Genomic DNA, 17,674 nt, shown 5'->3' with positions numbered 1-17,674 from the left:
CTTTTGTCAGCCAGTTCTGTGTGAACGGTGTGCCAGATGGACAACGTTCCAAAGAATTCGAATTCACTGAAGGAAATTTAATCTTGGCACTTGTAAAAACTGTATACAGAAATAAATGTAAGTATAATGTTTGAAAATTTGTTACACTTTTATTGAAGACATGTTAAAACGAAAAGCATTGCATTAATATAACGTTAATTGTAGGGCCACATTTGTTATGTGCTGACCCTGAGATTTACATTAGAAGACAGGTTGAAGAAAGGCAAATCTACGTTTACAGAATTTGTGGATTTGACCATATTGACTGGAACACACTCTTTGAAATTCTGGAGATGAAAATGTTAAAATACAGGTAGCGTCTGTTCCACTTGTACGGAAACGAGACGGTAGTAATCAGTGTCGAAAAACGTGAAAGGGGAGCAGTAGTTGAGAAGGGAATGAGACAGAATTGTAGTCTTTCCCCGGTGTACACTGGAAACGGAATTAACATTCAGGAAGAAATAAAAAACACTGAAGCTTGTCTATGATGCTGCAATCCTACCAAAGACGATAGAGGACTTGGAAGAGTAGTCGAAGAGAATAGTGTCTTGAAATGAGAGTAAGAGTAGGATAATGGAATGTAGTCAAACCAAATCAGGCGATGCTGAGGGAATTACATTAGGAATTGAGACACTATAAGTTGTAGAGGGGTTTCGCTATTTGGACAGAAAAATAACTAACGAAACAGAAAGGATATAGAACCTAAAGTGGTAATTGCCAAGAAGACGCTACTGAAAAAGAGAATCCGTTAAAACTGAATATAATTTTGGTATAACGAAGTGTTTCTGAAAGCATTTGTCTAGAGGGCAGCAGCGTACGGAAGGGAAACGTGGATGATAAACAGTTCAGACAACAGGAGAATGGAAGATTTGGAAAGGTTGCGCTGGAGATGAATGCTGAAGATTAGCTGGGTTCATCGAATTACTGAGGGAGATGTTCTAAATGGAATGGGTGAAAAGTAATTTATGGCATAGACTAGACTGCAGAATTGGATCATACCAATCATTGGACTGAATACTACCACCACCAACACAACAACAACAACAACAACAACAACAATAACATATGTGTACTAATATCGCAGTTCGTTCAGTTATCAGAATCAGTGTTTTTTTATAGCAGCTATAAATGAGAAAACCTTGTGACCTATCACTTGACACATCACGTATTGTCAGGGACTGGACCTTAATCCACCTTTTAGGGCCGGCCGGAGTGGCCGAGCGGTTAAAGGCGCTACAGTCTGGAACCGCACGACCGCTACGGTCGCAGGTTCGAATCCTGCCTCGGGCATGGATGTGTGTGATGTCCTTAGGTTAGTTAGGTTTAAGTAGTTCTAAGTTCTAGGGGACTTATGACCACAGCAGTTGAGTCCCATAGTGCTCAGAGCCATTTGAACCACCCTTTAGGTTACTCTGATGCAGGCTTGAAAGTTCGGCAAGGCAGAGCCAGACGTGTGTGCGGTCTACGTGAAAGTACGGACTGCCGGAAGGAAGCCAGCGGTCCCGGCTGCTGTGCGGGACTGCTGTCGGCGTCGTTCAGCAGGCTTCGCGTTTTTTGTACGAGTGAAGCAAACGAGCGAAAAATACAGCCGACTGGTGCGCAGGGAATCCGTCAGCTTTGTTGGAAAAAGGTTGTGTACTATCGACTCATCGGACTCACTGTCGTGAGTTATGAGTACTAACGACGAAACGGAGTCTGGTGTGCAAAAGAAGTTAAGGAGCCCAAATTTAAACAGGTGTCGTCTATCGTACCAAGCGTAAATTTTGGCCAAACAACGGAGAGATCAGAAGCATGGCAGAGGCGGGAAAGCTATCCTCATTGGCGAGTACCTACTGGCAACAAAGACTGACGCGGCATTGAAGAAGACGACCGTGGCTGTGTTTCGAACCGAGTTCCGTGGCGAAATCAGGAAACTAAAAGAATGGAAGTATATGAAATGTAGTGCTGCAGAGTGGTGTGGCGGATTAAGTAGACAGAGGTAACAGACATTTGAAAGAACACCACTGGAAATCATGTACAATGAAAGTTCTGGAACAGTGTGTTCGGTATTTGGAATGTGCAGCAGAGAGAGCGGAATTGAGTGGTGGGTAAGAGCTGGAATTACCCAATAGACCGCCGGGTAAAGTGTGTAACAGGTACTTAGGGAGTAAAAGATAACCACAAAATAAGGAAAGATGAGGAATATGGTTCAAAAATGGTTCAAATGGCTCTGAGCACTATGGGACTCAACTGCTGTGGTCATAAGTCCCCTAGAACTTAGAACTACTTAAACCTAACTAACCTAAGAACATCACACACATCCACGCCCGAGGCAGGATTCGAACCTGCGACCGTCGCGGTCGTGCGGTTCCAGACTGTAGCGCCTTTAACCGCTCGGCCACTCCGGCCGGCTGAGGAATATGGACAAACTTGTGGAAACACTGCTGATTAAACATAATACGGCCGCCCTTTCACGTCAACATAGTTTATATGCTCCGCATTAACAAAAGAATGTTTCGTAATCGAACCTATAATAGTGTCACGTGTATAGGGTGATGTTGTCGTTGAGAAATCCGTATTTCACAAATCGCACGTAAATCGTTCTGCAGTAAAAATTGGGCGTAGTCAGAAGACACGGTACCTGGGATACAGAGGGTTTTGATGCAAATGAATAGTTGCGCCGTCACCTGTGTGTGTGTGTGTGTGTGTGTGTGTGTGTGTGTGTGAGATCACGTGCGAAAGGTTGTGCGTGTGCGCACACAAAGTTGACGTGGCAACTTTGCAGGGCGTTGCGCCGAGCTAGGAGATAATTGGAACTTCCGTTGCCGGCACATATACTTGAAGCGATGCACTGCTTTTAAGAGGACGCAACTTTCAGGGACACATACATGTTGCTCAGTGCACATATTGCTGTTCCGACAGCCGACGTCTTCGAGAGTGTTAATTGTTCGCAGAGAGGTGCATCCTGAAAAGTGAAACGAGCGGCGGTGAGTTTCGTAAATCTGAAGTCGCAGGCTGTGAGCAGAGTGCAGTTTCCATTCCCGTTACTCAATGTTTACGTGCCAATGGAAGCGAAACTGCGCTAATCCACGAGTCCTGACGTTGAAATTTAACACGTCCTTCGCTTCTGTTTTTGCGAAAGGCTTCACTGCAACTTGCATCTAGCTTGTACCACTATGCTCTTGTTTTAACAGCTCTACGATGGAGTCAATGGAAATGCGTAATTTGATTTCAGTAACAGTACAGTAATAGAAACTCTTCTACGAAATAGATGGAGTTATCAAAGAGAAATTTTCTCAGTTTGTTTTCAAATTTTACTTTGTTGTCTGTCAGACATTTTATATCACTGCATAAGAGATCAAAATTTTTTTGCTACATTGTGCATTCCCTTTTTGTGCTAAAGACAACCCTAATGTGTAGTAATGAATCTAATTTTGCCATTTGGTGTTGTAATTGTGTACATTATTGTTCCTTTTGAACTAGTGAATTGTTTACACCAAACTTCATGAGGGAATAAATACACGGTGAAGTAGTAGTCAGAATGCCGAACTCCTTAAACAGATGTCAAAAAGATGATGGTGGGTGAGCACCACATGTTATTCTTACAGTGAGTTTTTGTGCAATGAAGACTTTCTTTTTTTAAATATGAGTTACCCCAAACATTATTCCATATAACATGATTGAATGAAAATATGCAAAATATTCAAGTTATTGAGTTATCTCTCCCCAAGATTTGCAATGATTCTAAGCGCAAATGAGGCTGAACTAAGATGTTTTAGGAGTTCCAAAGTGTGCTTTCTCCAGTTTAAATTCTCATCAATATGGACACCTAAGAATGTCGGAATTTTTACCGTATTTATTATTTCCTCACTATTTGTTACACCTGTTGTTTCGCGCAGAAGTGTAAAACATTGTAATCTGTAAAATATTCTGCGAGAGAAGTCGAGCTCCAAAAACGTAGAAATGTCAAATGGAGAAACCGTAACAAGGGTGTCTGCAGGGCAGTAAGAGACTGTCGTGTCACGTGTCCACAGTTTTTGAGACAGTTGCTTTGGGTAACCCTCACGATATTGATACAAACTGCAGACGATGAAGCTAAGTATTTTACAGTGATTCATATCGTGGACTAACACCACTAAAAATAAACTTGAAAGTGGAGGGTTTTCAGTGTGTGCGATACGTCTTGGATTGTCGCCCCATAAAATGAACTTGAAAAATATGAAGTGTGGACAGTGTTTGTCGAGTGGGCGGTTTTCGATGAACAGAGTGAACTGTGAACTTAATGAATGCACAGGTTACAGTGGTACCATTATAACTTATTGTGTAGTAATTCAATTCACTGACAGCAGTCAGTTATACCGAGCTGAGTACTTTTTATGAACAGCGCAGACTTTGACACTGTGGTAACAGAATTAACTTCTTACCACATACTTAATATTTCACGAAATAATAATCGGAACACTACAATGCTGGTACTGTGAAACAACGTGTTTCACTGGTGAACGGTTTCTGAGGCACGTCGTGCTCTGTGATGCATGAAGTGCTCCTCTCCATAATCTGACGTGAAACTAAAAATTTCGAATAGTGGTAAGAAATGACTAATAAGAGCTACGACGTTGGTAATCATCACGTGTTTACTTACAAGGGAACCTCCCCATCGCACCCCCCTCAGATTTAGTTATAAGTTGGCACAGCGGATAGGCCTTGAAAAACTGAAAACAGATCAGTCGAGAAAACAGGAAGAAGTTGTGCGGAACTGTGAAAAAATAAGCAAAATATACCAACTGAGTAGTTCATGGGAAGATAGGCAACGTCAAGGACACTGGGAACTCTTATGTTTTCCTCACTTTTTCGGGAGTGATTATCATATCCACAAGAAAACCTAAGTCGGGCAAGGTAGAAGAATCTTTTTACCCCTTCGCCAAGTGTACAAGTTAGGTGGGCCGACAACATATTCCTGTCATGTGACGCACATGCTGTCACCAGTGTCGTGTAGAATATATCAGATACGTTTTCCTGTGGAGGAATCGGTTTGCCTATGACCTTGCCATCAAATGTTTTCGGTTCCCATTGGAGACGCACGTCCTTTCGTCTACTAATCGCACGGTTTTGCAATGCGGTCGCAAAACACAGACACTAAATTTATTACAGTGAACAAAGACGTCAATGAACGAACGGACAGATAATAACTATGCAAAAATAAAAAAAATAAAATTTTCACTCGAGGGAAGACTTGAACCAAGGACCTCTAGTTCAGCAGCTGCTCACGCTACCACGGGACCACGACACTCCTAAACTCACTTCGACCATGTTGTTGCCTATACCACCCGTGGACTACTCAGTTTGTATATTTTGCTTATTTTTTCACAGTTCCACACAACTTCTTCCTGTTTTCTCAATTGATCTGTGTTCAGTTTATCAAGGCCTATCCACTGTGCCAACTTATAACTAAATCTGAGGGGGGTGCGATGGGGAGGTTCCCTTGTTAGTGGAGTACGTTTGGTCTACAACGCCGGCTGCAGATTCTTCGATCAACGTGGGGATGCTAAATATTACACATTTCCTTTAGCATTTATTGGGCGAGTGGCCATTACTTCGTCAGTTATTAATGACGAATCTACTACTGATTTATGGGTCGCCAGCGTGGGATGACAATACAGCCAGGGTCAGTGATCCTATGCGACCTGATCGATGATTACCCATGCAAATGATTGCAGACGAACTGAAGGTTAATCGGATAACTGTTCACCTGATATTTACTGAAATTCTGGGAATGTGCAAACAGCAACAAAAAGATCGACCAAGGGCTGTAGCAGCTGATGTATTGGAACAACTCGACTAAGTGATAATATACCGTAGTATATAAAGGACAGGAAGCTCTTTTCTCTTAGGACAAATGGCAAAAACAACTGTGTAACAAACATATAATTTTGTTAAAATTTTAGAAAGCATTCTGCAATTGGTACAAAGAAGCGACCGGTATAAAATGCTAAAAGTCAAATAAGAACAGTCTCGATCCGTTTTCAGAATGCAGTGTGTCATCTTTACTTCTAAGGATCTAGCTCCGTCTGCCGCCACTAGCACCCATAATGGCGGGGAAAGCCTGAAGATGGTCTTAAGAAAGGGCCGAAACCGGTTGCTAACGAATAAAAGTCTGGAAACGCGATCGAGTCTGTTTTTATTTGATTTTTGATATTATTTTGTGCAGAAGTTATCTGTGCCACTTCTCATCGTTAGTACCTTTTCCACGCAACTGAAGCCCCAAATATTTTAAATAACACTAAGTGACTTCAAAGCTTGAACAAAAATTAATTTTTTTGATTGAATTACTTTCCAAAGCGGATATTATATTTTCGAGTGTACTTTATTTATTGACACTGCTTTCATTCTTGTATCATCGACGAGTATTTACATATTTATCTGCAGTGATACAGAACTTTCTGTTTTTGTTTTCTTCGTATTGTGTTACATATATTGTAAACGTATAATTGCAATGAGATTTTCACTCTGCAGCGAAGTGTGCGCTGATATGAAACTTCCTGGTAGATTAAAACTGTGTGCCGGACCGAGACTCGGTAGAGCACTTGCCCGCGAAAGGCAAAGGTCCCGAGTTCGAGTCTCGGTCCGGCACACAGTTTTAATCTTGCAGAAAGTTTCGTATAATTGCAATGTTCGTGAGCATTACTCCTGTGTTTTGAACGTTTATCCAATTTCCGTGTCGAATTTTGTGCCGTGTAATGCCATGTGCTGCTGAAATGTGCATGTCGGAAGTGTCAGCAATTAAGCCAGTTGGCTAGAACGTGCCAGAATAGAGTAGGTGTGTTTCCATTGGTAAAAAAATGAAATGATCGCACGGCATTTATTGGCCGGGATATCCCCTTCGGGGTTCGGCCGCCGTATTGCAAGTCTTTTTAGTTGACGCCACTTCGGCGACTTGCTTGTCAATGATGATGAAAATGGTGATGAGGGACACACAACATCAAGTTCCCTGCTGGGAATGAACCCGGGCCGCCTTGCATGGTAGGTGGCAACGCTACCGCTGCGTTACGGAGGCGGACTCTCCATTGGTGAAGTGTTTAGATGGAGCGACCAAGAAGTTTCTTCATCAAAAGTAGAATGTCCCGTCGGAATGGTGCGTGAGTTTTGAGGCAAAAAGGAGAGAACACAATCACTGAGAGAAACATTTTATTGTACTCAACTTTGGTACAGAGCGTCCTTGTCGAAATCCATATACAAGCCCTTAGGAAAGCCTAGATAAGTTAGGTTGCTACATAGAAATAAATGTAAGTCCCGAGGCGAGTTCTGATGTACAACTTTCACACAGGTAGTGGTGACTCCGCTATGACGATCATCGACTGCTGCTAAATGGAGCTATTCAACAACTGGGCAAGAACTCTGCTTGAACTGGCTAGAGCTACAGCGGGGCGGTGTCTTAGCCACGTGATCCGTGACGCTCAGGGGGCGTGGCAACTTGTGCGCCAAGCGGTTGGGCGGCGCCGCCTTCGGAGAACCGCGGAACCTCTAGTGCCAACGTCTGTACATGGAACTGTTGCCCCCTGTGTGGTGTCGACTGGCTACAATACTGCATTTGACTGCGTGAGAAGACATGTTGACACTGCGTCGAGGACTGTGCTTTGTGTCGATGAAGGAGATTTGTATGCTGGGGGCGCCAAAGATGACGAGCTTTGTGAAACCATAATGGCAGATATTTCACAGTTCATGAAGAAATTAATAACAGCCAGAGGAATCATAATCCCTTAAAAAGAAACATGTACCGTACATTACCATTATTTGCACGACGATTCGGATGGTGTTACCAGACTTTCAATATCTTTATTAGTTTAAAGTTTAGTATCTGACTGTAAATTATACACGTAACACCCAGCAACGAGTTTCCAAAATCTACACGGTTCATCCGATTTTATCAATCGACGTGTCTTTAGAAAGCTATTAGTGTAAACCTAAATTGGTATGAATTACAGGCACGTAACTTGAATAGTACATGTGTTCTTGGAGGTCAAAGTGGCCGATTACTATTGATCGCGTCAGGCCATAAGTACTCCACAGTTACAAAATTGTTAAGGCTTTCGTGGCCACTTGTTGACAAACTGCCTATTGGCTTCTGTCTCGGGTTCTTCGGCTGAAGTTCATCTAATGATTTTCTGACGTTTCGCCAGCACGAGTGGCTGGCATTGTCAAAGCTTCACCCTCCATTGCCGGTGGTGAACTGGAGGCGAGCTCGCGGCCGCAGACTATATGTACCTGGCGCGCCAACGTCCGAGGGCTTCTCCGCGGTCATTTCCGGTGCGGTTCTCCTCTTGCTACCTGCGACGGTCGTTCGCTGCAGTACGGGCAGCCAGGATCCGTTTACCTTAAGGCTTTCCTCTTTCTTGTTGAAACTGTTCGCGTGTTTTTTGATTTCTACAGCTTCTCTGAACAAGCGCGTGTGATAGTGCTTCTCTACAGCCAGAACTTCCGTGTCGGCGAATTTAATTACGTGGTCGGTCTCATTCAGTGCGTGCTCTGCCACGGCCGATTTCTCCACCTGCCCCAACCTGCAATGTCGCTTATGCTCTTTGATCCTGGTGTTAATTGATCTTCCAGTCATTCCGACATAAACTTTTCCGCATGTGCATGGTATACGGTATATTCCCGACATTTCAAGTGGGTCTCTTTTCTCCTTCGCCGATCTAAGACACTCTTTGATCTTCCTTGTCGGTTTGAAAATCTTCTTTACGCTGTGTTTGCGCAATATACGGCCGATTCTGTCCGTCACTCTGGGAATGTATGGCAGAAAGGCCGTACCCGACATTTCTTTTTCTGGTTCCTTACTTCGCCGAGTGTTTGGCTTTGTTACACTTCTAATGTAATTTGTGGAGTACCCATTGCTCTGCAGAACAGTTTCCAGGTGTTGCATTTCTCGTTTGAGGTGTTGAGGCTCACATATTCGTCCTGCTCTCGTTACGAGCGTACTAATCATGTCTCTTCTCTGGCTCGGGTGGTGGTTTGACAGATTGTGCAGGTATCGGTCCGTGTGTGTCGGTTTCCGATACACGCTGTGTCCCGGGTTTTCGCCGTCCCTTGTGACCAGCACATCTAGGAATGGCAGTTTCTTGTCCTTTTCTACTTCCATGGTGAATGTTATGTTGGCATGGAGGCTGTTCAAGTGTCTCAGGAATTCACCGAGCTGTTCTTCACCATGGCTCCACACCACGAAAGTATCATCGACGTACCTGTACCACACCTTATGTTTGCAAGTCGGCGAGTCCAGTGCCTGTGCTTCGAATTGTTCCATGAAGAAGTTGGCCACCACTGGACTGAGAGGACTACCCATGGCGACACCTTCCAGCTGTTCGTAGAAATCGCCATTCCACGTGAAATAGCTCGTGGTGAGACATGCATGGAAGAGCTTTTTGATGTCTTGCGGGAACATGGAACCGATGTGCTCCAGAGCGTCACTGAGTGGCACTTTCGTAAATAACGAAACAACATCAAAACTGACCAGGATGTCGTTTGGCGCAAGTTTCAGTTTCTTCAGCTTCTCAATGAAATGTCCTGAGTCCTTAATGTATGTGTCGGTCTTCCCCACGTGTGGCTGGAGCAGAGAGGCCAAGTGTTTCGCCAGTTTATACGTTGGTGAGCCAGGAGCGCTAACGATGGGTCTCAGTGGAACGTTGTTCTTATGGATCTTGGGTAATCCATACAGCCGAGGTGGTAGGGCTTCTGTGTTGCGCAGGTTTCTCCGTATGTCCGCCGGCAGAGAAGACGCCTTGATTAATCGATTCAGCCATTCGGACCCTTCCTTGTGAAAGGGCAGAGGAAATACGCACTGAAACAGCCAGGATACTGCGCCGGGGAAAACCATCAGCTTGCAACCTGAAGAAAGAAGACGTACAACCCATTAAGAATCTCAACGCCGACAAGAGTATATTGGTACTGCCTGCCAATAAGGGGAACGCGACCGTCGTAATGAAGACCGAAGATTATGAGCAAAAGATCCGAGACCTATTAGATCCGACGACGTACCGAAAACTAAGCGCAGATCCGACGCAGCGTATCATTCGGAATACGAATCGATTAATCAAGGCGTCTTCTCTGCCGGCGGACATACACAGAAGCCCTACCGCCTCGGCTGTATGGATTACCCAAGATCCATAAGAACAACGTTCCACTGAGACCCATCGTTAGCGCTCCTGGCTCACCAACGTATAAACTGGCGAAACACTTGGCCTCTCTGCTCCAGCCACACGTGGGGAAGACCAACACATACATTAAGGACTCAGGACATTTCATTGAGAAGCTGAAGAAACTGAAACTTGCGCCAAACGACATCCTGGTCAGTTTTGATGTTGTTTCGTTATTTACGAAAGTGCCACTCAGTGACGCTCTGGAGCACATCGGTTCCATGTTCCCGCAAGACATCAAAAAGCTCTTCCATGCATGTCTCACCACGAGCTATTTCACGTGGAATGGCGATTTCTACGAACAGCTGGAAGGTGTCGCCATGGGTAGTCCTCTCAGTCCAGTGGTGGCCAACTTCTTCATGGAACAATTCGAAGCACAGGCACTGGACTCGCCGACTTGCAAACATAAGGTGTGGTACAGGTACGTCGATGATACTTTCGTGGTGTGGAGCCATGGTGAAGAATAGCTCGGTGAATTCCTGAGACACTTGAACAGCCTCCATGCCAACATAACATTCACCATGGAAGTAGAAAAGGACAAGAAACTGCCATTCCTAGATGTGCTGGTCACAAGGGACGGCGAAAACCCGGGACACAGCGTGTATCGGAAACCGACACACACGGACCGATACCTGCACAATCTGTCAAACCACCACCCGAGCCAGAAAAGAGACATGATTAGTACGCTCGTAACGAGAGCAGGACGAATATGTGAGCCTCAACACCTCAAACGAGAAATGCAACACCTGGAAACTGTTCTGCAGAGCAATGGGTACTCCACAAATTACATTAGAGGTGTAACAGAGCCAAACACTCGGCGAAGTAAGGAACCAGAAAAAGAAATGTCGGGTACGGCCTTTCTGCCATACATTCCCAGAGTGACGGACAGAATCGGCCGTATATTGCGCAAACACAGCGTAAAGAAGATTTTCAAACCGACAAGGAAGATCAAAGAGTGTCTTAGATCGGCGAAGGAGAAAAGAGACCCACTTGAAATGTCGGGAATATACCGTATACTATGCACATGCGGAAAAGTTTATGTCGGAATGACTGGACGATCAATTAACACCAGGATCAAAGAGCATAAGCGACATTGCAGGTTGGGGCAGGTGGAGAAATCGGCCGTGGCAGAGCACGCACTGAATGAGACCGATCATGTAATAAAATTCGCCGACACGGAAGCTCTGGCTGTAGAGAAGCAATATCACACGCGCTTGTTCAGAGAAGCTGTAGAAATCAAAAAACACGCGAACAGTTTCAACAAGAAAGAGGAAAGCCTTAAGGTAAACGGATCCTGGCTGCCCGTACTGCAGCGAACGACCGTCGCAGGTAGCAAGAGGAGAACCGCACCGGAAATGACCGTGGAGAAGCCCTCGGACGTTGGCGTGCCAGGTACATATAGTCTGCGGCCAAACCTCAACAAATGCCAATACTTAAATCTCTATCTCTTACTGTCACACCCCCAAATCTCTCTCTTAACCTTCCCCCTTCCATATTCTATTCTTATAAGCATGTTAATTCTAGTACTATATACATTAAGAACTAAAACATAACCTTGCAAACCATATCTCGTTATTAATTTCTCCTACTATACTCTTTGTTAAACCAAAATATAACCTTGTTAATTATATAAACTTGTTAATTATGTAATACCAAATGTCAATTGTTAATGAACTCGTCAAAGTGCAAAAAATTGTAAAGCACCTTTCTGCAAGCACTTCAAATTGTATAAAAAAAGAAAATAAAATTGTAAACCTCGCCTAAGGCTAAAAAGTGCAATGCAAGCACTAGAATAGCCCGCCCTCCCCCCTAAGGGAAGAGAATGAAATGTGCTAAAAAAAAAAAAAAAGAGCTCGCCTCCAGTTCACCACCGGCAATGGAGGGTGAAGCTTTGACAATGCCAGCCACTCGTGCTGGCGAAACGTCAGAAAAATCATTAGATGCACATCGGCCGAAGAACCCGAGACAGAAGCCAATAGGCAGTTTGTCACTCCACAGTTACACGAAAAAACGGTAGCAGCATGCTTATGAATATATTTATTCGTCTATGTCTTTGTTTATATCCGATTTATACCATTCAAGTATTAATTGGTCAAATATTTACTGTGTTTTACAAAGCACAAAGAGAGACATTAGGCTACTGGCCTACTTCTGTTTCTATTCCTTTGATATATGTTTATTTAATTTGTTTATGTATTTAATAATGTGTGTTAGATCGTGTTTATGATCCAGCCGTAGGAATATTTATTTAATTTCAAGTTACTGGAACGTAAATCCAGTATTTCGTACGTGTTTCAATATGTTTGTGAGTGTGCGTTGGCTTGGAGACGTGGCTGGAGCGCTTTAGCCAATCATAGCGCTCGTTACTACGGTAGGCGACTATCGAAGTCAATGGAGAGACTGTATGGAAGTGGGGGAGGAGCATGGGGTGCGCACGGGACATGGGGAGTGCTGGACGGGAAGGCGCGACGGACGGTCGCGGGAAATACTTGGACAGTGTTGAGCAGTTTGCTCGTGGTCGCGGGAGATAGAAATATTTCGTAGTGCCGACTTGTGCACTTGTGAGATTTCAAAAATGGCTCAAATGGCTCTGAGCACTATGGGACTAAACTTCTGAGGTCATCAGTCCCCTAGAACTTAGAACTACTTAAACCTAACTAACCTAAGGACGTCACACACATCCATGCCCGAAGCAGGATTCGAACCTGCGACCGTAGCGGTCGCGCGGTTCCAGACTGTAGCGCCTAGAACCGCTCGGCCACCCCGGCCGGCCTGTGAGATTTCCGTGGCTTCTACAGTGATGACGTAGTATGCGTTTAGAAGTGAATATCTCGCGAGCTATGTTGTTCATAACTAATTACGTAAAGTAGGAATCTATTGTTTCCCTGTTATTCAGCTTATATTTTATTTAATTGCTGGACCATCGGCACCAATAAGTGTTTTGCAGTAATAAACGGAATGCTTAAAGGTACTTCTGCTATCGTACTCATCATTTAAAGTCGTTGAAAATGGTACCTGCAGATTTTATTTAATTGCAGTCTTTCATTTATAAATTTCTATGTTACATTCAAAATTTGCAATTGCCGAGTGATAGGAACTTTCGACCATTCGTTTCATGTGTATATTCATATTGTATACTGTAGACTCAGCAGAATCACCAGTATTTGGCTTGTAATGCGACAACTATGTATCCCAGCCCCTAGATAACGAAACCAGCCAAAACTTTTAAGATTTCAACTGTGAGTCTGAGGGTACGTAGCAGAGGGCCACCATTAATATTTTTTGAAATCGCGCATGGTGAATATTAGTAATCGGTGGAGTCAGAATGGGTGTAGTATCTATTTAAGCCTTAGAACACTCAAAATTTTATCGTTTTAGTTACTCCATAATTTATGTACACATTTCATTAGAAATGTATCAGGTTCCCTTCGGTTACAATATGCTGCCTGGGTGAAACCCTGCTACAGTTTACAAAATCAATTATTTTATTACTAAATTTTTATATGAGCACGACCATTTCTAGCAGAAGCAATACTGCGGAGGTACCTGATCCGTTATAAGACTCACAAATGACAGTACCATACGACCCTTTGTCCGCAGCTCGTGGTCGTGCGGTAGCGTTCTCGCTTCCCACGCCCGGGTTCCCGGGTTCGATTCCCGGCGGGGTCAGGGATTTTCTCTGCCTCGTGATGACTGGGTGTTATGTGCTGTCCTTAGGTTAGTTAGGTTTAAATAGTTCTAAGTTATGGGGGACTGATGACCATAGATGTTAAGTCCCATAGTGCTCAGAACCTATTGAACCATACGACCCTTTATTTCACTTACAGAAGTGTAAAGATGTCACTCCTGAGAATTCCAAAAGAAGCGCTTTTCCTCTAAAATACAGTTATTTCCCCTCTCTGCATAATTCCATAATTAGAAAACAATAAAACCAGTTACTGTTTTCGAAAATCGAGTCGTGTGGCAGCAGCTGTAGTCGGAGAGCACTGTATTGGTGCACTCGGGATATACAAGTGTTTATTCACTGCACTTGTACTGAACACATGATTGTGATAGTTGAAGGGAGAGAGTCCACACAGAGTATGTTCGAGGATATCTGATTGGCTTGTTAATTTCTTTGGCTGATAAAACCCAGTGCTTTATACTGGACAGCCAACTTCAACAGACAAGAGAATAACATCGGGTCGCCAGAGGTATTAACAGGCACGCTAATGTTAGCGGAATACGTGATTGACCTAGCAGAAAAAGTCGGCAGCATTATCAAACTGTTCGATGACGATACTACAGTTTGTTGGAAAGTTCGTATCTGGACGAATGTAACAGTCGTTCCGTTTAGTGTAATGATCTCTTTAAAAGCAGGTAAATGGAAGGTGATGCCCACAAGTAAGACTAATAACCCAGTAATATCTGATTACTTCTAGAGGCTGTTGCAACATTTAAGTATCTAGGGGTGGAGTACGAAGACGTGTGAAGTTAGCTGAGCACAAGAAATCAGTAGCAGGGTTAACATAGACATCTAGGGAGTTTGTTCGGGAAAAGTGCGATATATCCGTGCAGCAAATTACATACAAGACACTGGTGTGGCCAGTTCTGAAATACTGCTGCGGCGTTTGGAGTCCTTACCAAACAGATAGGGCAGCAGTAAACATCGAAACAAAATTCAGAAACCTGCCGGCAGGATCGAGAAAGGTTGTTGGAGACCATAAATAAGAAAGGGTAACAGAAATGCTTGAGGACATTAAATGACAAGATGATGTAGTACTCGCGAAGATCTGTTGGGTGAATGTAGCAAACCTGCATTCAAGGAAGGCCGTGGAACAGTTTTAGTATATCTCACGTAGGATCATGAGAATAAAGTAAGAGTCCCTTTTCTCTCATACAATGCGCAAGGGGAACACAACACAAAATAACCGACTACGTACCCTGCAGCTTGTTACCGCGGGCACTGCGTGCGTGTGGTCTTTCCCAAATGTGTGTGAATTCCTAAGGGAAAGAACTGCTGAGGTCCTCGGTCCCTAGACTTACACACTACTTAAACTAACTTACGCTAAGAACAACACACACATCCGTGCCCGAGGGAGGACTCGAAACCTTTGGCGGGAGGGGCCGCGCGGTCTTCCCCCACCACAACCGCAAGTGGCTCACACCTATAGGAAATCAAATGGCTCCAAGCTCTATGGGACTTAACGTCTGAGGTCATTAGTCCCCTAGACTTAGAACTACTTCAACCTGCCTAACCTAAGGGCATCACACACATCCATGCCCGAGACAGTATTCGAACTTGCGACCGTAGCAGCAGCGCGGTTCCGGACTGAAGCGTCTAGAACCGCTCGGCCACAGCGGCCGGCTCGCACCTATAGGACAATGTTCCATTTAGGAATAGCAACTTGTAGAGTGTGCTCCTGTATTTGCTCCTCGTCACAACAGAATCTCGAAATATTGAACAGCGGTATGCTACCTCTTTATGTGTGAAACTCGGCGAGAATGCCGCAGTAACCTAAGGGAAGCTCCAGCAGGCTTTTGGGAACGAGGTTTCATAAAGTGCACAAACGTTTTGTTGGCACAAATTTTTTTCTTAAGGCAGAACAAATGTCGAAGATGAACACTGCAGTGCGTAACCGTCAACCGCACGAACACATGGCAGTACAGCCAGGGTCAGTGAACCTGTGCGACCTGATCGAAGGTTAGCCATGAAAATGATTGCAGACGAACTGAAGATTAATCGGATAACTATTCGCCTGATATTTACTGAGATTATGGGAATGTGAAAACTGAGGGCGAAAATAATTCCCAAAAAACTACACAGCAACAAAAAGATCGTCGAATGGCTGTAGCAGCTGATCTATTGGAACAACTTGAGTTGCACCCAAAATTACAGAACCGAGCTATCACTGGTGATGAAAGTTGGCCCGAGGCGAAACGTCAAATTTCGCAATGGTGCCCGTAGGAATTACCAAGACCAAAGAAACAGCGCATGTCAATGTCGAAGGTGAAATGCATGTTTATGTGTTTCTCTGACTCCATTGGTATTGTGCACAAAGAGTGGCTTACCCCAGGCCAGATAGTAAATTAATGCTACTACCAAGATATTCTCCAAAGACTCCGAAAACGGGTCCACCCACACATTGCTACCAGTTGTATCCTGCATCACGATTACACATCATCGCATACTGCACTGGCGGATGGGCAGTTTTTGACGTCAGAGTCCAATGTAGTTCTACCACAATCTCCTTATTCACATGATATGGCTACGTGCCTTTTTTTTTTTTTTTTTTTACTCCCGGAAATGTAGTCATTCGTTAAGGGACACAGTTTTGTAACAGTACAAGACATCCAAAAGCTGTAACAAGGGCTTTTGCTGGTATACTAGAAGGTTAGTTCCAGTGATGCTACGATCAATGGAGACACCGGTGGAATAAGTGTGTGCATGCACAAGGAATTATTTTGAAAGTGAAACCAGTGTAGTTGGTTAAAAATGTAAGTAAAGGTGTTTTAGTAATCAGTTTCATTACTTTTTTTCTAAATTGTTTGCACCTCGAAAGTAGATGCTGTTTTTGCGTTGTTAACATGATGGTGGGAGCATGTAGAGGCGTATAGCGCACTGCTCTGGAATATCAGCCAGAGGTGAGCGCCATCCGAAGGGCGGATCGCCGTCAGCAGTGTCCATGCTGCCTTATTTTTAATTCAATTTTTTTTTCGTGGGGGAGGGGGGGGGGCACAGTCTGTTGAACGGGAACATCAGGCGACCTCTTCTGGTGACGACACTCTTGCAGATAGACGGCGCGCTAAACGGAAGGGGCTGCTCGCTTAATTCTGAAATCCGATCTTCGCCGAGGATGTAGAGCATATATTATTACCACCAGCTTTTAAATCGCGCAATCATCACCATTCAAAGATAAGCGAAATTAGAGCTCGTACTGAGGCGTTCAGACAGTCGTTTTTTCCTCGCGCGATCCGCGAGTGGATCAGGGAGGGAGGGGGGGGGGGGGGAGAATATGACATTGGCGCGAATTGTGCCCTCCGCCACACACCGCTTGGTGGCTAGCGGAGTATATATGTAGATGTAGAACATTCCTTCCACGACCAGGATACGAACACCTTACCCGAGGTCGAAAGCCGCTACACAAAGTGTGTAAGGATCTTATTCGGGGCTACGGTATATTACGTTTCACTATCAACGATATCAGGTACTCGTGGTCTAGGGGTAGCGTCTTTGATTCATAATCACAACGTCTTCGGTCCCGGGTTCGATCCCCGCCACTGTCTAAATTTTGATAAATAATCAGCATTGGCGGCCGAAGACTTCCGGCATAAGAAGTCAGCCTCATTCTGCCAACGGCCTTGTCAAAGAGGGCGGAGGAGCGGATAGAGGTTCAGGGCACTCTCTTGTCCTAGGGGTGGGAAATTGCCCCTAAATCAAGAATCAGCAATGATCAACGACATGAGGATGCAGAAGGCAATGGAAACCACTG

The 17,674-nt window shown here is 44.4% G+C and overlaps 1 protein-coding gene across 1 annotated transcript in view; it reads right to left on the bottom strand.

Annotated features, from left to right (window-relative positions):
- LOC126456506 (uncharacterized) overlaps positions 1 to 17,674 on the bottom strand; it is a 331,018-nt gene that overhangs the window by 163,794 nt on the left and 149,550 nt on the right. The gene's annotated exons all lie outside the window — the stretch shown is intronic.

Source organism: Schistocerca serialis, chromosome 2 (genome assembly GCF_023864345.2).
Source record: "Schistocerca serialis cubense isolate TAMUIC-IGC-003099 chromosome 2, iqSchSeri2.2, whole genome shotgun sequence".
In the NCBI taxonomy this organism is placed as follows: Eukaryota; Metazoa; Arthropoda; class Insecta; order Orthoptera; family Acrididae; genus Schistocerca; species Schistocerca serialis.
This window is presented reverse-complemented; position numbering and strand designations above follow the sequence as displayed.